This window comes from Eptatretus burgeri, chromosome 2, assembly GCF_056783735.1.
Source record: "Eptatretus burgeri isolate ZD-2024b chromosome 2, Ebu_testis_v1, whole genome shotgun sequence".
Lineage (NCBI taxonomy): Eukaryota > Metazoa > Chordata > Myxini > Myxiniformes > Myxinidae > Eptatretus > Eptatretus burgeri.
In genome coordinates, this window is record NC_140962.1 from 158534811 (window position 1) to 158559986 (window position 25176).

At 35.4% G+C, this 25176-nt stretch overlaps 1 protein-coding gene and 1 long non-coding RNA gene across 26 annotated transcripts in view; one reads left to right on the forward strand and one right to left on the reverse strand.

The window, feature by feature from the left end:
* The window catches only part of LOC147033690 (NACHT, LRR and PYD domains-containing protein 12-like), a 1146930-nt gene that overhangs the window by 653159 nt on the left and 468595 nt on the right, over positions 1 to 25176 (forward strand). The window lies entirely within an intron of this gene.
* Positions 14917 to 16436, reverse strand: LOC147033696 (uncharacterized). Its single transcript, XR_015052342.1, has 4 exons — positions 15998 to 16436; positions 15658 to 15816; positions 15361 to 15418; positions 14917 to 15071 (listed from the first exon to the last, which is right to left on the reverse strand). It is a non-coding gene; the product is annotated as an uncharacterized LOC147033696 (long non-coding RNA).

Here is a 25176-nt window from a genome sequence, read left to right on the forward strand (position 1 = left end):
TCCTTCAATAGTTTAATTTTCTTTGCACAATAATCCCCATCTAAAATATTGAAAAACAAAACATTTGAATCTTTATATTTTTTAAGATACCCCTTTTGTGCCATTACGAAATGATAAACTTCTCTTAATGATCTCATCTGACCACCTCCTGAGTTGCATATCATTTTGATATTGTAGTAAATTATTTTTCCATTGTTCAATTGATAACCATCAAATTTTTCAGTCCATTCAAACATATTTATTATTTTCTTTACATCCTCTAACTTATTGGTTTTTAAATTGATTCGCATATTTGTTTTATTTACCTTTGTTTTAGATATTTTTTCAATAAGACTTATTTGATATTTTTCACATTCATTATGTTTTCCATTTATATACCAAGACTGAGATTTTCTCCACTCTTTAGTTTGACTAATACTTGGTTCGACCATTTATATATTGTGAAAAACGCGGCGGTAGCCCTTAAAAACCCTAACCCATCTTCCCATCGTTAAAACTTGTGTCCATATGGAACACAATCTATTCTATTCACTCTATCATACAATACCCATATGGAACACAATCTATTTTATACACTCTATCATACAATATCCATATGGAACACAATCTATTCCATTATCTAAAATAAATCTCTTATCATCAAAGGCTCCTAATGCCTTTTTATTTACTTCTTCACTATATATATTATGTTTATAACTTCTTATTGTATTCATTTTCCTATATTCTTCTTTCTTATTCATCAAACAATTATAATAATTTCTAAAAGTTATTGATTTCTTTATTACATATTTCTTTATTCCCTTTAACCTTTTATCAATCTGATCACCATACTTATAAGCATATGCCTTTGCTCTCAATCCAATAAACTCACTCATTACTTTTCCACCCAACTCATCCTTAAACTTGCCAATAACCTTTTCATTCTTTTTTGAAAATAACTCACTCTTCTTACTAAAATTACTTGTATCATATACTCCAATGTTTTTCTTCATATCTTTATAAACATCGTCAGTTTTTATGTCTAGAATAAAACTATCAGTGTCCATATACAACAATGAAGCATTTTCACCATACTCTTTCTTTAAATCATTATACAAATAATCATACATCAATATATTTGATAAATCAAGAACTGCTGTTCCAATATAAATTGGTTTATCCATGACAATACTTTCCTTTTTCATATGAATAGCAGAAAAGTTCTCTGAAAAAACCTCTTCTTTCTCAAAACTTGGTTTATTTATCAATCTAGAAGCTTCTTTCCAAGATGTTACAAATCTAATGTTTTGCCTGTTTCTAACATTCTCCATTGTCTTTCCAAAGACAGCATTATTCATCAATTTATAAAATTCCCCTTCAAATTTTACTTTTGTATTTGTTCTCATATCTGTATTGAATTTAATATATTTTTCATCCAAGGACTTTGTTTAAATTTTAAAACTCTATGAATTTTAGCTACTCTCAACCCAGCAGATAAATATTGTCTCAAGTTCCTTTGATGCAAAACATATCCCTCTTTATCATAGAATGTTGTTAATAACTTTTCTGTTGATTTGCCTTTAATATTAAAACTTTTATGATAATCACTGAACCATTCTTTCTTTGGGGTTTCTTTCTCACATGCAAAAGGAAGGTCTTTATGCTTATTATGAAGATCACTCGGGTACTTCAAATCAACTTCAAAATAATAACCTTCTTCTTTGTCATTCAATTTCTCTTGAGAAGAAATAACAATATTCATCAAAGCCTTTTCATAATCCATTTCTTCCACCCACTCAAATTTACCATAAGGCAGAGATTGAGACATTGCCCATCCATACAAATTATTAGCATCAAAGTACATCAAATAATTACTATCTTTTTCACTCTCATAATTTGGAAGATATTTATTATTTGCTTTAGCATATCTTTTTGAACATACTTGTGATATTCCACCTCTCTTAGACTTCTCAATCATCAAAAGCATATCTACATCACTGACTAAATCTATGTCTTGTTTTGTCATTTTCAACATTGCACTCCAAGCTAAACCAGGAGCTGTGAAATAGTGGGCAGGATCTAATCCATAACAATTTTTATTATGACAGAGTGATCTAAAAGCTTCAAACACATCAGCTAACAATAAAACATCTGTTTTTAGATACAAATCATGATATTCTCCAAGGTTCTTTATCTTAAATATTTTCCAAATTTCTTGTGCGTGTTTATATTCGTTATCACTTATCTCTTCTTCATAAAGGTTATTATAGAAACTTTCTTTTGAAGGAAGTTGTGTTTCTTTAAATCTCATAAATGAATCCATATAACCATAAGGATAAATTCCCTTACTTGTAAGAATTTTCTCTTTACTTTGAATTTCATTCCTTGTTTCAATTTCCTCTCTAGTTAGAATTCCCTCTTTAATCAGAATTTCATCTATAATCAGAATTTCCTCTTTAGTTAGAATTTCATTCTTTGTTCGAATTTTCTGTATAATTAGAATTTCATCTTCAGTTAGAATTTCTTCATTCATTTCCTCATTAATTAGAATTTCCTCTTTACTTTGAATTCTCTCTTTAATCTGAATTTCCTCTTTAGTTAGAATTTCCTCTTTTGGAAAGAATGAATTAAGATTTGGAAAAGAGCCCGTGGAGCTTAGATTTGATGCGAGGTTGGCTAGTGGCGTTCCCATAAACTTGTAAGAATCAAGAAACCTTATACGAGTTATAGGTTTTGTGAATATCATTTTTGTAAATGAAATATACTTTTGACTTGTGTTTGTTATGGCAGAAATATTCCCTGGTGTTTTTCAAAGTTCATTTATAAATAGATGTGTATCATAGTTGGCGCTGTTGTGAAGAAAGACTGGAATAAAAGAAGGTAATTTATAATTAAGATTACAACAGGAATGAGCGGGACCTCTATATTTACCAGTAAGATGACAATGATCCCTAACTTTAGACTCCTCAATTTCCTCCTCACAAATATGACAGATATTGTTCTTTCTAAATTCTAATTTTTCTTCTATGGTTAATTTCATCGGTTCATTTGTTTCTTTCATTAATTTAGTTAGTCTTATACAATCCTTTTCTAATCATTTTACAAACTCTTGTGAAGCATTTTTTCCACTATACTGTTCAAGTTTATTATACTTTTCTCCAACAGATGATTTGATATAATAACAGAAACCACAAGGAATATGTTTTTGATATTTATTTGTATATGGTTCTTTTGGATTAGGAGAAGCAGTATTTATCTTTTTAAGGATACATTCAAAATCAGCGTATATCACAAATGGGTGCATGATAGATTTATTATAATCTTCAAAATAAATCTTTTCACCAGGTTTAGGCATTGCAATTACAGCTGATTTATGATTACTACAATATTTTGAATGTTGTTCTAATCGTTCTTTTGTATGAAATGAATTAAGACATCGCTTACAAGGATATATTTTGTTTGCTGTTCTGAATACCTGAGAAGAGATTAATCTTGATAAATTATTGATGTATGTGTAATGTGAATTCTTTCCAACACTAAAATATAAAAGATCAATGTGTGTTTCTTCATTTTTATAGTTGTTTGAAATTTTTAATATGTGAACTTTGTTTGTATCCGTTAATCCATATACATTAATAGAAAGATTATTCTTTTCCTCAAATTTAGGAATATCTGTTAGTGGCATTGGGAAATTAAAATCTTTAATGTCCAAGGTATTCTCATATTTCATATATTGTTTTACTCTTTCTGAATTACATTTTGGTGGATGTAAGTGAGCAAGAACAGACCAGAGAAAACATTTATTATCATTATTCTTATTTTAACAACTGCCTTCTTTCGTTTTATTTCTTTTGGTAATTCAATATAAGAAGAAGCTTTAAGAGGGTTTGATTTTAGAATGTGTATATCTAAAAAGATGATTTTTTTTAATATTGAATCCACTTCCTACCACTGTATTATCAACATCCTCCTCTTGTCTTGATAGTTCTTCATAAACCCCACTATTCAAAAAATCTTGAAATGATGTTATAAAATGAAGATCTGTCCTCATATAAGGAGTTTGTTCTTCATCTTGTCTTTTCATATTCATTTTCACTCCCATATAAAACTTTAAAGTTTTCATTTCTTTTAATGTATTTTTAATAAATTTTTCAACATCAGGTTTCACTATTTCAATTGATTCAACTATTGATGATGGACCGGGTTCTCCAAATTGAAAAATCCTTATTTTTATATGCCCTTTAAATGCCCCATCAGTGTTTTCAATATAATAGTCTCCCTTTGCTTTAAACTCATTTTTCTTGTGTTTTTGTGATTGAAGATGCCTATTATAACTACTCTTCAAAACATCCTTTGAGCAGGTATCACAATGTTTTCTTTCCAACTCAAGAGGGGATATTTTGTGAAATAGATTAAATGTGTGTTTGTTGGTTCGGAGGTGTTTTCTATAATGTTTATATTCGTGATTACAAACATCGCAGTATGTTGTATTCACCATATTTATATAATAAAACTTTGCTTAAACTAAAATTTTCTTGATGAAAATTTCGTTTATTTTACAGGTGAATCTGTGCTTAAACAAAAATTCCCTTGATGAAAATTTCGTTTATTTTACAGGTGAATCTGTGCTTAAACTAAAATTTTCTTGGTGAAAATTTCGTTTATTTTACAGGTGAATCTGTGCTTAAACTAAAATTTTCTTGATGAAAATTTCGTTTATTTTACAGGTGAATCTGTGCTTAAAACCATTTTATCCTCCAACTTTTTCACTTAATAAATACAATGTTTCAAGACACAAAAGACAAGTTTCAATCAATCTCTTCATTTGTTAAAGATGCTGAGAAATATGTCAAGGATGTAAAATTGAACAAAGATAAATATAACAACTATTGGATAAAAACAATTATGGTGGATATGATGAGTTCTTCAATTTACTTCAGTGGAAGGGCTTTTAGTATACCTGGAAGAACATCAATTAAGGTATCTCTAACAAAAGTTTCTCCTCTCCTTCTGGCAATATATTCAAAACTAGAAAAAGCAATGAAACAAGAAAAGGTATCAAAAAATAAAAACCTTATGGATGAAGCTTTAGAAAGAAAAGATAAGACCATCTGTAATATGCAAGGAGAAATTTGTATTTTTTTCAACAACCCTAAAGATATAAATCCTGATGAAATAAAGGATGTTAATATATCAGGTGAAATGACATTTCGTTCAATTGTAGTTAAGGATCATTTTAAAATTACCTTTAATATAAAAAATGTAGCAGTTGAATCTGTTAATGAAAAAATGTATATCGATATCGATGGTAATGTTTTTTCTACTAATTAAATGAGCCAATATTCAACTGAAGATTTTGAAGATTATGAGAGTGATTATGATACCGAGAGTTTGCATTCAAACGATAGTTATGACACCGAGAGTTTGTGTTCAAATGATAGTTATGAAAGTATAGATGATTCTGAACGTATCGAAGATGATATCGAAGATGAATTTCAGTTTAAGTAAAGTTTTACTTTATAAATATGAATAGTTTACTCGATTTTGAGCCTCTTGAATTCCATGATTCTCCATATGACAAATTTGAGAATTGTCCTGCGTGTGAAAGACGGGGATTAAACACAGAGTCAAAAGCCTATAAACAATGTATATTCTGTGATTATCTTCTAATTAATGATAATCAAAAATATAAAAAGGAAAATAATTCTTTTAGATTTACACCAAAAATGAATTACTTTACAAGATTGATTAGAGAAATGAATGTAAAGTACGAGGGTGAGAACACAACTTTCCTTACAAGGGAAGAAACTGAACGTATTGGAGAAATGTTCAAAGGATTGTTGTTATATATTATTCATGGATGTGATTTTCAGGGAAATATCAACACAAGATATTGCATAAATAAAATAATGGATTATCTTGAAATTAAACCTGAACTTAGGATAAAATATAGAATTTCGAAAAAAGCCAATAATAAATTAAATAACCTGTTTTCCAAATATATAAATGAATGATTTTTTACCCATTTGGGAAAATAAGATAAAATTTGACAACCATAAAAATCTCCCAAATTCATTAAGATGCGTCAGAGTTGGTTCAAGTGGATGTGGAAAAACCTGCTTACTTTTAAAGATGCTCCTCACTCCCAACTTTTTAGATTATGATAATTTAATAATTTTCACAAAGTCGAGTTTTCAACCAGAGTATCAACTACTCTCACAAGGTTTTAATGCTGGTCTTCAAAAAGAAGATATAATCGGTTTATTTAAACTTCAAAAAAACCTAAATGATTTCAACATTGAAGATATAATACAACTATTTTGTGATACACAGAGATGTAAAAAGAAATCAAAACCGATAACTTGTATTCTGAGTGATAATACGGATGATATACCGTCTCCCCAAGATTTGGATAAATCCAAAAAGAACCTCGTTATCTTTGATGATTGTGTTAATGAGAGAAACCAAACGGTAATGGACAGCTACTACACAAGAGGGAGACATTCTTCTTGTAATTGTATTTATCTTAGTCAATCGTACTTTCAGCTTCCTCGTCGTTCCATCAGAAACAATGCTAATACTTTTATTTTAATCAAGTTAAATTCAATAGATATAAACAATTTTTGGAGAGACAATTGTTCGACATTATGTAGTAAAAAGGAATTTGGGGATTACATGAAACACACGACTGAAAAATATAAATATATTGTTGTGAAACAAGATGAGATATTAAATGATATTTTTCAATAAATAAATGGATGCGAAAGAAAGAGCAAGAAGATTTAGGGAACATCAAGAGTTGGTTTCAAAAGTTGTAAAACAGCAGGAAGACATAAAGAAGAAACGCAGACAGAAACTAACGGGCGAAGAAGCATTTGAAAGAAAACAAGAGAAATTTTTTAAACCACTTTTAAAAACTTCCCAAGAAAAAATGAAAGATGTTTCCACAGTTCCCACAGTAGAATATACTCATAAAAAACTTCAAATGTTAAAAGATTTCAGTCAAATGACGGAGGAAGAATTAGAGCATATTGGAGAATTAGAATATCATGATGAAGAATTATTTCAACAACTGGAAGAGATTAATCAACCCCTGATTATATTGTGAATGCTGTTCAAAACAATGAATATTCAGCGGATTCAAAAACCAAAGCAGGACTCATTCCAACAGAACAATCAGCAATATTTCATCTTGTTCAAGAAAAGGTATTGATATTTAATGATGAATTAAGGTTCTTGGGTTCTGCTCAACCCCCTGTTAAACTAACTCCGAGATTAATGTTTCTTCTCACAAAAGATGGAAGACAAGGTTCAACTGTGAGGGATGAATCAAAGTATATTGATAAACCATTGGATATGGAAAATAATGATGATAGAGTATATATTAATCTGCTGAACACTCTAAATTATAAGGTTATTCTTTCTGGTAAAAGTAGGAAGAATGAGAAGGAGAAACACATTATTCAGGCTTTAAGTATCCTTGGTTCAGGTGTTAGTTTTCTTCCAAATGACCCATCGCAATTAGTTAATAGACTGTTATTGTTGTTAGGCAGTAAGAAGGCTGGAAATAACATTTGTTTTAATGAAGCATCAGCCATTTTAGACCAGTTGATGAACATGAAAATAATTAATAAATATCAATATAAAGACATTTTATCTCATATTAAATAAGATGAGAAGCACAATCCTTAGTTTCAATTTCACAACAAGCGACCACACATCTTCATTCCCATACCCACTACAACTTGACACAACAAAAGAATATGACGCATCTTTATTGTCCATGGAAACTTATAATACCTTATTTAATATAACCGAGAAAAATGACAAGTTTAGTTATAATCCGGGAAGTGGATACAAAACGATAACAGTCTCACCCGGAGCATATGAGATTTCTCAAATATCTTCCGAAATTGCTCGTCTTATAAAAGAACAGGGTGATGAACCAAAAATATTGTTATAAACATTCAAAAACATACTTCAAAATCAACGATTAAAGTTAAAAATAACTACAAGGTTGATTTCACAATTGATAATTCATTTAGAGAGTTATTGGGTTTCTCCTCAAAAAAGATTGAAACTAATGGGACGTTTTACAGTGATAATGTCATTCAAATATCCTCAGGAATAAATTCGGTGTTAATTCACTGTGATTTGATTGATGGTGCTTATAATGATGGGAAAAAAACAAATACAATATTTTCATTCAGCGCATACTCAACCCCAATTGGTTATAAATTCAATATGGAACCCAAAAATTTGGTTTATCTACCTGTGTCAGGAAAAACCATACACAGAGTAAATTTTAGGATAACCGACCAAGATAATCGTGTGATTTATTTTAATGGAGAAGTTATATCCATCAGAATTCACCTACGTGAAGTTTTCCAATAAATAAATACGATGGTTATTGTGAGGAAACACGAGTTGGGAAAATATAAAATAATTACAGGGGATGGGATGTTCCTTTCCCCATACTACAAGGGTGAAGGTATGTATCGTGGTAGAGGATACTATAAACCTAAGAGACAAAGGGGTGTTGGGCATCAATTTAGAGGAGATGGGATAATTGATACTCTCATGGGTATTGGTTCAACTATTCTTAAACATAAAGATCTAATTGGTTCAACTGCTTCTGTTGTGGGAAATGTAGCAGGTGCTGTAAAGAGTATAAAAGATGCTCAGAAGGAATCTCATAAATTACAAGCAATAAAAGAAATTAAGAAAGGCAAAACTCAGTTGTCCCCCCAAGAACGACAGAAAATAATTCAAATACTTGGATCAGGGTTTCAAAAGTTTTAACATCTTTTTCCTAAATAAATACAAGTATGGAAGCAATTGATAGTATCTATGATTTGGATGACACTATTATTATCTCAAACTCCACTAAAAAAGAAGATTACTTCAAGGTAAATGCAATAACTGGAACAGACTGGAATACGAATGGTACAAAAAGTTTTGAAATAAATAATCAACAAACCTATTTGAATCTCTCCGAAAGTTTCTTGTTGTGTAAATTTAAATTCACTAAAGCTGGGAATAACACAAACGCTACACTTGTAAATGATTTCTTCTGGAAAATGTTTGATAGTGTGCGTTTGTATATTGGAACACAAGAAGTTGAAGCGGTTGATTATGTCTCTGCTGTATCTGAAATGATAAAATTTACACTCTATACATTCAGTGATAGAATGGGAAAGGGGTCTGCCAAAGGTTTTATTCCTGATATGTCAACGGGAACAAACACAGACCCTGGATATACTCAAAGGAAAGGAATGTATAATGATGATACAAAAGCAGGTAATAGTTTTACTGTGGCAGTTCCTCTTAAAGGTATATTTGGATTTTGTGATCATGATAAAGTTCTGTATGGTCTTAAAATTAGATTTCAACTACAGAGGAATGATAATGAAAATCGATTGCTTTTTGGTGTTGGTAGTGCTTTTGGTGAACAGAATAAATTTGTAATTGAGGAGATGAGTTGGTATATCAGTGAATATACTCCTAATCTTAAAACAGAAGAGATGTTGAATCGAAGACTCAACCCAAAGAAACCACTCACTGTATCATACCTCAAAAGAAGATGTCAACACGTTAAACTCAATCAAACTACTTACACATGGAATTTGGGTGTTCTGGAAGGAAAGCCACGATATCTGTGGATCATTTTTAAAAAGCCAGATGGTGATACTGCGACTGATAACAATAATGCATTGAGTGATAATGCTAAGGTGAAACAACTTCGCGTTTCTCTAGATGGAACATTTTACCCACAAGATAGATTGGAAATTAATTGGGAAAAAATGATTTTGCTGAAGCATACAAGTCTTACCAAAAGGTGTGTGAAAGTAATGGAAATAAAGAACCTATTTTGGATATGACAGCATTTAAAAGTTTGTATACAATCTATGCGTTTGACCTGAGCGCTCAAAAGGAAACTTTAAAGTCTAATCGAGTGGATACTTCCCTATACATTGAAAGAGGAGAGAGTGAAGAAGTTGATACATATTGTTTGCTTTTGGAAGAAACAGAATTGCAGATTAATACAAATAATGGTGTGATGATTAGTCTCACATAATTTTTTGTTAAATAAATGAGTGGCAAAGTACCAACTGGGGTATATGTTAATCAAATCAATCTTCATAAACTATCATCTTGTGTTCAAAATCAAAAGCCTTGTACGATTAACGTCAATACAATTCAGAGAAAAGGAGCAGTAAGAATTGATCTTTTTCTCACAAGAGAACAGGTTAAAACCTTGAATGACACTGGCTCACTTAAAATTAAACTGACAAAACCAATGTTGAAAAAATATTCAATAAGAGAGACGAGTGGAGGATTTCTCCCATTTCTAATTCCTTTATTTGCTGGTTTAAGTGCGGTTGGAGCATTGACGGGTGGTATTTCAGCAGCGGTGAAAACTGCCAACAAAAGGAAGGCTCAACTCCAGGCTCAAAAAGAATTGGAAAGACAGAACAAAGAGTTGGAGAAACAAATTAGTGGAAGTGGTGTAATTGTAGATTTTGCTGAAAAACTTGAAGGTCTGCCTGATAAAGTGAGATTGTTAGTTGGAGATATGCTTTCTTCTATAGCACAAGCAGGTGTAAAATTAACGAAAAGAGGTAATGGATTATATCTTTCTAATAAATAAATGAGCATTGATGAGTGGTTGAAAGAATTTGGAAAGAATACAACATCAAATTTACAACTTGTCAAATATTGTAAGAAATTAAAAATTCATAATGTGGTTATTTGTATGAGAGATGAATTAACAAATGTGCCGAAACATACAAAGAATATTATTATGAACTTAGAAGATAATAATGGGAACGGTTCTCATTGGGTTTGTATTTTTAATAGTCAAGAGAAATATTATTTTGATAGTTTTGGTCTTCCGCCACCTGTTGAAGTCATAAAATTCTTACAGAATGGTGTTTATCAAACATTTCAAGTCCAAGAATTAAATTCCAAGTGTTGTGGCCAATTATGCCTATATGTGTTATTTCAACTCAACAAAAATAAAAAATTTTATGATATTATTTTTAATCTAATATAAATGACTTATGTTGGTAAAGATGGTTCTATCTTTGGTGTATCTCAAGAACTGGATATTGATTTATCAAATTCTTCCACAAAGGCACAGGCTGAACGACATAAATATAATATAACCAAAAATATTAACATGAAAAATGCTTATAAATTAAAAAATTATCCAACCCCAACTGAAGCGAATGACTTGGTGAGATGAAGTGATTTATCACAATATATATATATATATATATATATATATATATATATATATATATATATATACATATATATATATATATATATATATATATATATATATATATATATATATATATATATATATATATATATATATATATACTTAAATAAAACGGCTGTGTATTCCAAAGATACAGAAGTGTTGATATTATCTCCAGGTCATACAGAATTCACAGTTCGAATTAAAATAATTTTTTATAAAGAAGGGCGTATCGTTTGTATGAGAATAGAACAATGGGGGTATGATATGAATGATTTAGGGTATAATTGGTCATTTAAAATTAACCTCGAAGACCTGGAACAATTAAATCAGTCTCGTAAGGAAGAATATTATCCACTTGGTATCGAGAATGAGTTTTGTGGGGCTACGGTTAGTCAACAACAAATAAAAGAATTTAATAAGGGTAAATATAATAATGGTTTTGCCCTTGTTTATCTCATGAAAACAGAAAAAACAGGATTATATATAATAAGTAAGGAAATACAAAATGATTTAACTATGGGAAGATGGGGAGGTGTTTCGTGCCATAATATTATTCTAACATATATTTCTAATACATAAATGACAGCAAGAAGGCTTCAAGAAAATTATCATTTCTGTGTTCAAGCATACCTTCAAGAAAAGGGTATTCGGTATTTTAATAAATATGTTCTACAACATAAGAATGAGGTATTTTCAATAAAAGATTGGCATTATGCTGATGTTGATAAACCGACAACTTTAGATTTAATTAGAATGTTAAATAATGAAAAAATTATAAAGTTAAGAAAAGGTAAGGCTCTTTTAGAAATTCAAAAGAAATTTTATTGGTTTCCTGTTGTAAAAAAAATTATTTTGGATACAGGAATAACAAGAAATCCTGATGAATATATGTATAATATTCTATGGGGTGTAAGCGATTCAAGGATAGTAAGGGATGAGGAAGGAGTTGAAGAAGAGAGGGAAGAGGAGGAAAAGGAGAAGAGAGAGAAGGAGGAGAGGGAGAAGAAAGAGAAGGAGGAAAGAGAGAAGAGAGAGAGGGATGAAAGGGAGAAGAGAGAGGGAGGAAAGAGAGAAGAGAGAGAGAGGGAGGAGAGGGAGGAAAGAGAGTGGATGAATAAATATCAAAATATGGAAACCAGTGAGATTCAAAAAAGAATAGGGGTATTACAGAAAATAACTCAACCCACCGAGGAGGAAAACAAAGAATTGATAAGTCTATTTACAATACTTTCGACAAGACTATTGACATCGAGAAGACATGTATTTTAATTCAAGTTTTTCATTTTTTTATTTTTTTTCTTAAATAAATGGGGGAGAGAGTGAAGGCATTTCTAAGGATTCTTTATGTTTTAAAAATTAAGATTCAAATGTGCATGTTGGAAACTAAAAAGGTTTTTTGCACTCTGCAGGAATTTTTCTCATAAATAAATGAGTTATTGTCTCAAATGTAAAAAGAAAACTAATACTAAAAATATTTCATATATTAAAAGTAAAAATAACAGGGTTATACAAAAAGGTATATGTTCGGTGTGTGGTTCAAAAAAAAATCAATTTATCTCCCAACACAAACTAGGAGGAGATATACAAAAGTTTTTATCAGGAAGTAAATTTACAACTACTGGAATACCAGGGAATTACATCTTCCAGGATATTCTTTCTGTGGTCCAGGCACAAACTTGGATAAAAGATTAGATGAGGCAGACAATCCTAAATCCTGGAGTAAGCCTATCAATAGAGTTGATGAAGTGTGCATGAGACACGATATTGATTATGGGAATACCACAACGTTGGAAGAAAAGCATGAAGCCGATAGAGAAATGTTGTTTAATTTGTCTCTGATACAAAATCCAACCTTGAGAGAAAAAGTTGATCGGTTCATTGTGAAGAAGATGATCAGTGCTAAATTGAAACTTGGACTTGGTAATTCAAAAAACTTGTAGGCTCTAATGATGTCATTAAGATTGAAGAGCAATTAGCTGATGAATTACATAAACCAATATTCACAAAGTTTCAGAGAAGGAAAGTTTATTCCAAGGAAGTAGATTATATCTGGTCTGCTGATTTGATTGAACTCAATAATGATAAGGGGTACCAGTATGCTTTAACCGTTATTGATTTGAGGAGTAGATATGCGTGGGTTGCCCCTTTAAAAAACAAAACAGGTAATACTCTTATGTTAGCTTTTCAACAGATATTTAATAAAAGTAAGAGAAAACCTAAAATATTGTGGACTGATGAGGGTAGAGAGTTTTATAACAAGACATTTATGAATTTTCTAAAAAATAACAGTATTACATTATACAGTACCTTTAATGAAGGGAAGGCAGTTGTTGTTGAACGTTTTAATCGTACCTTAAAAGAGAGACTATATAAAAAATTCACACAACTCGGTTCACAACAATGGTCATCTTTTATTCAGGATATTGTGGATAAGTATAATGACACGATTCACACGGCAACAAATATGAAACCATCAGAAACATTTACAAAATTAAAATATGTAAAAGAGATTAATGTCAGAAAACCTAAGTTCAAAGTTGGTGATATCGTAAGAATATATAGGTGGAAATCTCATTTTGAAAAAGGTTATACGAAAAGATGGACCAACGAGCTTTTTAAAATTGTTGATGTAATAGATACGGTTCCTTGGACTTATAAGATATATGATTTGGAAGGGGAAGAGATTTTAGGTTCATTTTATTCACAGGAATTACAAAAGACAAAGATGAATTGAAATTTTTTGACTCCGCCCCTTTTTGGCTCCACCCACACAAGCCCCCGCCCACACAAGCCCCGCCCACACAAACCCCACACAAACCCCACCACACACCCCCCCACAAGCTCCAATAAATTGAAATTTTTTGACTCCGCCCCTTTTTGACTCCGCCCACACACGCCCCTCCCACCGAAGCCCCGCCCACACAAACCCCACACAAACCCCACACAAGCTCCACACAAGCTCCACACAAAAACTCCACACAAGCTCCACACACACAAACCCCACACAAGCTCCACCCATATTCATCATATTCACATAATTAGTGATTCGTTAATTAGTTCCCACACACACAACATGTTTATTTAATTAAAAAAATTATCCACCCATCCACACAAGCTCCACTCATCCACCCATCCCCCCATCCCTCCACCCACCCATTTATCCACACAAAACTCATCCACATAAGCCTCATCCACATTCACCCCTCCCACACAAGCTCCACCCACATAAACCCCTGCCCATATAAACCCTGCCCACATAAACCCCTCCCACATAAGCCCTGCCTCCACAAGCTCCACACAAAAACTCCACACACATAAACCCTGTCCACATAAACCCCTCCCACACAAGCTCCACCCACATAAACCCCGCCCACACAAGCCCCACCCACACAAGCCCCACCCACACAAGCCCCACACACACACACCCCGCCCACACAAGCCCCTCCCACACACACCCCACCCACACAAGCCCCGCCCACACAAGCCCCACCCCCCTCATCCCCCTGTGCGCCCCCACCTTTGACCCACCACCTCCCTCATCCCACCCCCACCCTTCCCCACACACACACATGGGGAGGGGAGTGATGGGATGAGGGGTGATGGGTCATTGGGGAGCGCACCTACCCCCTCCCCCAACCCCCCATCCCCCTCTCGTTCATGTCTTGATTCTTTTTTTGTAATTCAGAATCAAGTAATTGTAAACAAAGCAAATATAATTTATTAATATTAAAAATATTAAATATTCATTTGCGAGAATGTATAATCTTTCCCAGCAATCTTCTTCAGATGTCTTGTGATTTCGAAACTCAGACACCATATTCTGTTTTTAAACAAAAAGTGGATAATAATTAGGTTTTATAAAGATAATTACATGGTAATATGAGTTAGCCTCGTTGGCCACTGAATTAACACACCAGGAGCCTGTCATCCTTTCAAGGTCAATAAAATGAATTCCAGTGTACTGACAAAACCACGCCCAAGCTAATGATGCAACCAACATAAGGCGACATTCTAAAGAGAGAGTGATATTAATAATAATTCAGAAATATTTACCTCCAGAAAATCATGTGTTGTACGAGTGATATTAATAATAATTCAGAAATATTTACCTCCAGAAAATCATGTGTTGTACAAGATTGCTTCAACAGCTGATGTTGTGCGATAGTGCTGAAAAAAAAAATAAGTCAAGGGTATAGATGAAGAGACAGACAGGGAAAGCAACACAAACACACACACACGCACACACACACACATACACACACACATAGACACACACACACGTGCCTCACCATTGGTTTAATTCATTCGAGATCAGAGACCAGTCATTATAAATCATTGATCTCTTCAATATGAGCAGAGGTAGGTAGAAAGACAGACAGAGAGAGACACACACACACGTGTCTCACCATTGGTTTAATTCCTTCGAGATGAGAGGACGTGATAAGACTTCGTGCCACTCATTGTAAATGTCTTTCAATTCTCTTCTAAAATCATTGATCTCTTCAATAAGAGTATTAATTTCATGAACCACGTCGTGATATGTAAACTCAATTTCTTCCAATGCCCTGTCAGGGAAATATATATATATATATATATATATATATATATATATATATATATATATATATATATATATATATATATATATATATATATATATATATATATATATATATCAGAATTATCATGATTTAATTAATAATCATTTGCTTCATCGTTCAAAGAGAAAACCATCCACAAACTTACCAACTCTGTAGTGGGCTGTTGTCTTCATCGGAAGAAAGATCGTCCATGCCTCAGTTGTAAAAATGAAAATCCCGTCTGGCAGAAACTTTGTCTGGCGAACCGCTTATAAAGCAACGATGAGGAGATTGCTTAATCATTGGGTGTGGGCACAGGAAATGACAAGCTTCTCTTAATGATCTCATCTGGCCACCGCCCGAGTTGCAAATCATTTTTGTACATAAACCACGCCATAAAAAAAGTTTTGATTCAAATGTTTTCAGTTCGTGTTCTGAGATAAAATATAAACACGAGACCTTGTCTCACAGAATAGTTCCTATTTTTTCACAGCATGACAGTCCAAAACCACTTCCTCATTCACACAGCACGGCCGTGTCAAAAAAAACACTTCCTCATTTTCACGGAATGAACTGAAAACATTTGAAACAAAACTTTTTTTATGGCGTGGTTTATGTACAAAAATGATTTGCAACTCGGGCGGTGGCCAAATGAGATCATTCAGAGAAGTTTATCATTTCGTAATGGCACAAAAGGGGTATCTTAAAAAATATAAAGATTCAAATGTTTTGTTTTTCAATATTTTAGATGGGGATTATTGTGCAAAGAAAATTACACGATTGAAGGAATTTGAGAATGAACAAATGTTTATAGGTTCAATGAGTGAGCTAAACAATATGCATTGGTTATTTGATATAAAGAGTGCCCCGAGGCTTAGACGTTTCAGATATTTCTTTAGAATCACCTTTAACAAATCCTTATCTTGTTGTATGGGTTATTTGATAAAGAGTGTCCCGGGGCTTAGACGTTTCAGATATTTCTTTCGAATCACCTTTAACAAATCTTTATCTTGTTGTATGGGTTATTTGAATAGAAAGTGCCCCGAGGCTTCAACGTTTCAGATATTTCTTTAGAATCACCTTTAACAAATCTTTATCTTGTTGTATGGGCTATTTGAATAGAGAGCCCCTAGGTTAAAAGGGGAAATAAAAAAATGACCGTTTTTACAGCCATTTTTCCCTGCTGTGCAGGGGTTTGGCTTTTTCTTGAGGCAATGTTTTATGGCCGGATGCCCTTCCTGACGCCAACCCTGGTCGCCTCTTACGACACACAGGGATATGGTACACCTATTCTAACCGGGGCATACACCGGGACCAGTACACTTGCACTCATTTCGCCGACCTCGGAAGGATAGCAGGCTGAGTCAACCATCCATCCATTAGGACCATACTCTGTGCAGAGCGTTGGTGCCGCCAAAGCAGTCTCCTTGGCTATTGGGAACAATCCTGGACGGGTCGCCACTCCGACACAGTATACCAGCATGCTGGCACTCATTTTGCCGACCTCGGAAGGATGACAGGCAGAGTCAACCCCCTGGTGTTAATTCAGCAGCCAACGGGGCTTGAACTCAGGACCCTGGGATCCCAAGCCGCCACCCTAACCACTAAGCCAACACCAGGCTCCAGGTTAAAAGGGGAGACAAATAAATATATCTTAGGCTAAAAAGGGGATTTTTTTTTTTGGGGAAAAAAAAGAAAAATTTCATGGCTGAAAATCTCCCATTCATTTACATTGGGAAAAGTGAGCCAGAACCAGTATTCTTTCCCTACTCATCAACGTTTGTCCATTTTTGGCCTTTTTTCCTGGTATCCGTAACCGGTACCTCCATATCGTCCACACTTTCCTGCACAGTGGATTGTAAAGGAGAGGAATCAACCACTTTCACTTCCTCCTTCAGTGGGGGTGTATTAATTACGTCACGATTACACACCCTCTCTCCAACACCGGTCGGGGTGGACGAGTCTAACGTGTCGCACACTTCAGCTGGTGTGGGTGCGGGGTTCGGCTCCCGATTCACCTTCTCCCCATTAGTTTGTGGTGAGGAAGAATCGTTCCTCACCACACCTTCACTTTCTTGCGGTGTAACCGCATTGGGACAAACACTCTTTATATGCCCGTATGCCCCACACCCAAAACACGTCATGACCTCTGAGGAGACAAACATTTTACATTCAAAACCATTAATTTTTACACTTGGTGCGACATTTAGTGTTTTTTCCTTTTCGGATAGTATCATATAAACCACTCTTTTGAAGGACATGACGTGTTTAAACTTATCGCTAACATTACACATCGGCACCATTGAGATCCTCGACACAACCTTACCGAACTTCTTTCACTGGTGACACAAGGCCTGGTTCCTTATAAATGGTGGAATATTACTAATATTAACTTTAACTGTTGGGGCCTGTAAAGCGAACACAGAACGGTAAGTGTTCGTTTCGATAAACAGGCCATGCTCAACCACCGTGGCTACCACGTGTTCCTCCGACACAAACACCACAAACTTCTTATTCATGCGACAAGCAGCACGAATGTTATGTGATCCAACGATGTTACCAATGGCGGAAAGCACATCGACCAGTTCCTCCTCACTGGGAGGGATAGAAAACACACCGTGTTTACGAGTTAGTGACTCAAACATCTCAATGCGGAAACGTTCACCCGCCATTCTAACTCAACAAAACAAGTTAGTAAACTTTACCGAGAGAATAAGGCGTTTCACAAACACCAAGATATCAATCGATTAAAGTCGAGAATCAATGAAGGAAACGGTCGCAGTTAGAGAAAAAAAAGTCACAGTGAGATCCCAGAACTTGGGCTTACGAATTTCTCAACACGAGACAGTGGGCTCTCTCTCTCTCTCTCTCTCTCTCTCTCTCTCTCTCTCTCTCTCTCTCTCTCTCTCTCTCTCTCTCTCTCTCTCTCTCTCTCTCTCTCTCTCTCTCTCTCAATACCTCTCTCTCTCTCTCTCTCTCTCTCTCTCTCTCTCTCTCTCTCTCTCTCTCTCTCTCTCTCTTTCTCTCAACACCTCTCTCTCTCTCTTTCTCTCAACACCTCTCCCTCTCTCTATCTCTCAACACTCTCTCTCTCAACACTCTCTCTCTCAACACCTCTCTCTCTCAATCTCTCTCTCTCTCTCTCTCTCTCTCTCTCTCTCTCTCTCTCTCTCTCTCTCTCTCTCTCTCTCTCTCTCTCTCTCTCTCTCTCTCTCTCTCTGTCTCTGTCTCTGTCTCTGTCTCTGTCTCTGTCTCTGTCTCTGTCTCTGTCTCTGTCTCTCTTTTTCTTTTCTTCTCCAGACAGAAAGGAAAGAACACGGGAAAAGTTCAAAAGTAGAAAAATGAACACATGTGAATCGAAAAATGGGGAATGTGGAAATACCAAACAGCAATGCAGAGGAGGAGTACTCATGACACAAAGCAAGGAGTAGCCATGACAGCACACACAATGTATCAACAGCCAGCAAGGGGCGAGAGGGAGAGAGAGAGGGAGAGAGGGGTGTAGAGAAAGAGAGGTGTACAGAGAGAGAGAGGTGAGGAGAGAGGGAGAGAGAGAGGTGTGGAGAGAGAGAGGGACACACACACACACACACACACACACACACACACACACACACATACACACACATAAACAGAGAGTGAGACACACAGAGAGACAGAGACAGAGACTGGACTTTTAAATCCTTTTATTACAAAAGTATAAAAGAAAGTAGTTTTTTTTCACAATCAAATCGGGATAAAATGAAACCGGTTATAAACAATTATATTCGAGAAGAAAACATCAACAACAAGAGGTTAAATTACCAAAGTAATCACAAAGTAAATTGTTAGAAGTTTAAAGATTGAGCACCAAACGTCCATCAGATATTTTACAAAGTCATCATTTATACACCACCATGTCTCAAAAAGATCAAATTTCCAGAAAGGGTAAAATAGTGAAATTCAAGTTTTATCCGGCTTTCACAAAGTCCTCCCAACATTGTTCTATATCCGTACCAGACAAATCATTCTTTATCTTTGATTCACTTGTTTTGTTTAATGGGGAGATTAGAAATGCTTGAAGAAGAGAACCTGCTGAATGAAGAGTTCCCTTGGAACAGGGATATTCTGGGGGCAGTGGAGCCGGTGCAGGGCCCACCACCTGAGATAAAGAATGAATGAGTGAAGAAAGCCATCGATGAAATGAAGAATGGTAAAGGGGCGAGCAGCACTGGTATTGTCGCAGAGATGCTGAAGGCATCTGGTGATATTGGAGTGAATTTAATTACTAAATTGATAAATGTAGTTATAAGGGAGACATGTGTCCCAGATGATTGGTTGAAGAGTGTGATGGTGGATATTTGTAAAGGGAAGGGTGATGTCTTAGTTAAGAGCATCTATAGGGTTCTGCAGTTGCTGAACCATGGAAATAAAGTGGTCGAGAGAGTCATGGATAAATTAAGAAGAGAGAGTGTTAATATACATGAAATGGAATTTGGTTTCATGACACGAAGGGGCACAAGAGAGGTCATTTTAATTGTTTGGCAATTATAAGAAAAATATCTGGGAAGAAGAGACAACTGTCCATTGTATTTGTGCATTTGGAGAAGTTGTTTGATGGGGTTCCTCAGGAAGTGGTGGAATGGTCCATGAGAAAGTAACGTGTGGAGGAATGGTTAGTTAGGATCGTCATGGCAATGTATGATTGCCCAAAAACCTCTGTGAGGGGAAATGGAGTGCAGAGTGTGGATGTTGAAGTGAAAGTGGGTGTTCATCAGGGATCAGTCTTGAACCCAATCCTGTTCATCATCGTGCTTGAGGCTATGTCACAGGAATTTGGAGAAGGCTCACCTTGGGAACTCCTGTACAATGATGACCTGGTGTTGATAGCCGACAGTGTGGAAAAGGTAATGGGTAAATGTACAGTATGGAAGGAGGGTATGGAGGCCAGAGTACTGAAAGTAAATACAGGGAAAACAAAAGTACTGATTAGTGGTGCAGGAGAAGGAAGTGTGGAAAAAAGAGGGAGGTGGCCCTGTGCTGTCTGTGGAAGAGGTGGAGGTAACAATTGATTATTGTGTTAATTCTGTATCTGCTGGGTGTACAAGAGGTGTAATGGCATCAGGGGTAGACTGCAGGTGGTACCTGACTTAAAATGTGCTGTTGGCGCAGGAAAACAAGTGACTCCAGTGAGAGTGGAAATGTTAGTTTAGATAAATTATGTTACCATGGTGATATGATTAGTGCAGGTGGTAGTGTGGAGGCAGCAGTGAATGCAAGAATTATAAGTGGCTCGAGGAAGTTTCGGGAGTTGTTACCCCTATTGACATCGAAAGGGACCTCTCTCTGATTGAGGGGAACACTTCATGCAGCTTGTGTTAGAAGCATGATGCTGTGTGGAAATGAAACATGGCTGATGAAAAAGGAGGATGAACGGAGATGTGAACGAAATATAATCAAAATGGTGAGGTGGATGTGTGATGTGACTGATGGATAGGAAATCAAATGTGGAATTAAGAGAAAGGTTAGGTAGAGAAAGCATGAGTGAAGTTATTTGTTGGGGGAGGTTGAGATGGTTCAGACATGTGGTGGGGTAGTTGTGTGAGGAGGTGTCTAAATATGAATGTGAATGGAAGGAGAGCTCGAGGCCATCCGAGGAAAATATGAGATGTGTTGCGAAGAGATGATCTAAGAGTGAAAGGCCTAACAAGATGCCCAGTAAGGGATCGTGCAGCCTGGAAAGCAGCCATTAGGTGATCCACGGCAAACACATGCAAGCATGGAAACGGTGGTAAAACGATGATGATGATGATGATGATGATGATGATGATGATGATGATGATGATGATGATGATGATGAAGGAAGTGAAGAGAAAGCAACTTTGTTCAAGTCCATCAGGAAAAGCTACTCAGCATGAACAACATTCTCAACTTGACCCAAAATGTGGTTTCCAAGGTATCTCCAAGGTAAGAGTGGTTCGTGTAAAAAGGACCAAATGGTACGAAGACGGAAGGCCATCATTCATCACTTTACGTTGACAATTCCTTGACCACCCTCAGATGTTGGTAAATTTAACTTTTCTGATCACAGACAATGTTTTCCGGACCAGAAAAAAATGAGGAACACTCTTCTGTATTTCATCAACCAAACCAGTGGGTGGTGACAGTGCCAGAACTTTGTGCCAAGGGATGGAAGTAACGAAGTTGTTTGTTACCAACGCTCCACCACATTAACACTGTTATCATTGGCAGAGTAGGGCTTAACATTTCAGTAAAAGTAATTTGATGTGTTCAGGCAAGCCTTCCCAGTTACACCTCATGAAATTAACAGGACCATGAAAAATTCCCCAAAACTTGATCCCATATCTCATCCAAGTGACAATTGTGGGGAAGTGGGGGTAGGTAAGGGGTTTGAGTCACAGTGCTTCTGTTTTTAACCAGTTGATTTTTGCTGATTAAACTTTGGTAAAGAACTATAAACCATGCATTATCTTGACATTGTCATAAGAGTTTTTGTTGTGAACACACATATCGTCGGCATAAGTAATGATCTTTATAGTCGGGTTTAAACCTCGAACAGTGAAACCACACAGAGACTGACACAGCATGTTTAAGAGGGGTTCAAGGGATAGGGCAGAAAGGCACCTGAAAGGGGACAACCCTGTCTAACACCTCTTTCAGGACAAAATGAGGACACAAATTCATTGATAATATTGAGTAGAGCAAATATATAAGAATAACATAAATGTAAACATGACAAAATAAATGATCCAAAACCAAATCGTTTTAAAACTTTGGACATGTGTTCATGAGAAACATCATCAAAAGCCTTCTCCTGGTCAAGGAAAATGAGGTGAACACTTTTATGAGAAATGTCACAAACATAAATCAAATCATGAATAACAGAAACGTTGTCATGGATACGATGACCAGGAACACAATAGATTTGATCCATGTTAATAGTCAGGGATCCACACCCATGATTTTAAGATGGACCGGACACCACTTCCTATACTTTGCAGGCCTCGTTTTTTTTAGTTTGGTGTCTCAGGATGAAGAATCAAGAGGCCTCCTCGGGCATCTCGATTGCGAACACATCACAAATTGTATTTGAACATACGTACCCACCAAAAAATGAGTGCGATTTTCGGTATCACTAATTTTTCAAAAAATGTTTCATAATTTCCTCAAATGTCAAGTTAGACAGTTACTTTCAACCCCATTAAGGACTTTGGCATGATCTTTCATATGCTCAGGGCAAATGTGTCGAGTTTTGCCAATTCGAGGTTGAAAAAAATGATTTTTCTGTCAAAATTGCCTGCAAAATTTGCTAAATCAGCAATAAATATTGTTTTCATTTGTCTTAAAATCAATTAAACAACTAATATTATTATTATGTTGTCAAAGGAACATCGTAGATGCAATAGGGACCACTGGTCGTCATTATAATAATACCGAATATAAATAAATGTGCATGTGTTCATACACATACACATACATATACATGTTATATACATGTATATACAATGAACATTATTTTGCAGATAACGGTAAACCACACTTTTTTCTTGCTAGAATGGTGGTTTGGATGTGCACACAACATGAGCAACAGGTTTCTAACACATATTTATTACAGATTATGATCGTTTATATATATATATATATATATATATATATATATATATATATATATATATATATATATATATATATATATATATATTAGGTTGTGTGTTGCATAGCAGTGCTACACTCCACAGACACATACTTAGTACATCGTGTATCTACCTATTGATCCGGAAGATGGGACCCGCGATTTCAAGTATACAGTTAGTTAAGATTGTGAATAAAATAATTAAGAACTAACACATCTATTGATTTAACATGCATATGCCTTCATGTGAATGAACATTTAAATTATATACTTGCAGGTGTGAACAATGGCTGAACCTGAACGCAAGAAAAAACGACAGTCCACTGACTTTGATCGATGTGTGATCTGCCAGCAGTCCTCGGCTGAGACAGTGCAGAAACTAACCGAGAAGGGATTCCAATCATTTTTATCTGCAGTAACCCACCGACTCGATGATGTGGCGCTCAGATTGCAAGATGAAATCACTGCAGGCGAGGAGGATTTTTTGTCTAATGGTCCATTGTGTCATGCCAAATGCCGAAATGCCTTCACAAACAAAAAAAACGGTCGCACAGAAAATGAAGTCACATGTATCCAACACAAGTGAAGAAACCGAAGGCGGCGCATTGTCCTCCTACATAGACGGCGCATTGTCCCATTATCCGAACAACATCATCTTCTTAAGTTCTCTGCGTGACAAGTACAGGGATTGGTTGTCAGACAGTGGGGCCTCCCTGAGCTCTTCTCGATCATCATCTATCAAAAAGAGGATTGAGCACTACTACAGACAACATGGTTCACCCATCATGATCGTACCACAGAGAGGACAATCCTCTATAATCTGTTCATCAGATATGTCAATAGGATATCTTCTTGCGAAAGTCGCCAGTATGAAAGATGAAATAAGTCCCGAAGAAAGTGCTGATGAAAGTGAAGACGACTCTACTGAATCGAACGGTATTCGTGAAAGGACTATCACCTTGTACCTTTCTGCCAAGTCCTTACAAACAGATATCAAGGCGACAGCTTCGCAGCTAAAGAAAAACAGAAAAGAAGACATCGACACATCTATGCAGATAACATTTGACGCTGCGAATGACCGTCGACCTGTTTCGCTGTATAACCATGTGGCCTGGCTGATTACTGACGCAACACCTGAACTTACAGACCCTAACACGAGAGTGCAACTGAAAGAGCGGGAACGCAAGAAAGTCCTCAATTTGGCCCAAGATATCATGGCAGCCGTGGCAAACACTCTAAATCCAAAGCACATTGGATCAGCATTACATGTATTGAAACAAACAAGGAATAAAGAGATCGTAACAATGATGAACCATTTTGGAAATAGTATTAGCTATCAAGACGCACAGAGGTATATCACCACTCTGGCACAACCCACTGATGAACCAGAACAAGACAAGCCATTAATCCCATCTAATTTAAAAAGTGGACTATTCACTCATTGCGCCATTGACAACTTGGATTTTCACGAGCACACTCCAGATGGTAGCACAATGCATGGGACAACGCACAACATCTACCAATATCCAAGAAATACGGATGATCTCTCAAGTACCTATGCTTCAGTACCATTAGCTAAATCCAGAAAAGCTTCTTGTACAGGGATTCAGCCCTTCCATACCAAAGACAGTGGGTTTGACCTTGCAAGATCGACAGCGTAGTCGTTCTATGAGTGGTGTAAGCCTGACACACGAAGAACATGCAACTCATTT